Here is an 843-nt window from a genome sequence, read left to right on the forward strand (position 1 = left end):
CAGAGCTGTTTGCAGTTTTGATAATATTTGCTATTTCACTATGTATAGGTTTGCCACTGATTCTGTTCACTAGTTGTGATAAGGGAAGAGAGTGGCTTTCTCTTCAGTGTGCCCTCCTGATTCTTGTAAGCCTAATTCTGTGTCAAAGACATATTAATAAAGACACTAATATTTGACAGTACATGCTAGATATCTTGAAAAGTTTTTACGAGTCCTATGTCTTTATGCGTATTTATATTTGTCTCTATGTCCTGGCCCAAGGCATTATGTACAAATGTGTCTTTAGAGAAACATACCAGTTTTTGCTTAATTTTTTTTTACTGATGTTTCCTGACTTACCTCCCACTGCATTCAATAGTTCAGAACTTCTGTTAGATGGTATTTTTCTTATCAGCTGGAAACTAAATCAAAACCTACTTTTCAGACACATTAACATACTAGAGACTTCTGGTTTCAGTCCAGATGAAATAAGAGGGACTGGATTTAACTATTCATCTGAAATGAACACCCAATAAACAGATGAGATATAAAATGATGGTATTCCACGCAGCAGACATCAAACAACAAAGAATAGGAATTCCTGAGAGACAGAAAATGAAGGACCAAAGTGACTAAAATTTCTAAGATGAAGTAAGCAAATAGCAGGTAGAAGAGAGCTACATGGAAAGAGAATCCTAGAAATCTGCAGATGTGACATTCAGCATAGTAGTGATCAAAGTATGCATGGAAGAAAACTCTCTGAAGCTGTGGAAAGAATCATCTGAAAGGATAATAGCAAAGAGCACTCAGCACTCACATCAAAACTGGAATACTTGTTTCAACCAGCCTAACTAGAACATGTCA

Source organism: Crocuta crocuta, unplaced genomic scaffold (genome assembly GCF_008692635.1).
Source record: "Crocuta crocuta isolate KB4526 unplaced genomic scaffold, BGI_CrCroc_1.0 scaffold491, whole genome shotgun sequence".
In the NCBI taxonomy this organism is placed as follows: Eukaryota; Metazoa; Chordata; class Mammalia; order Carnivora; family Hyaenidae; genus Crocuta; species Crocuta crocuta.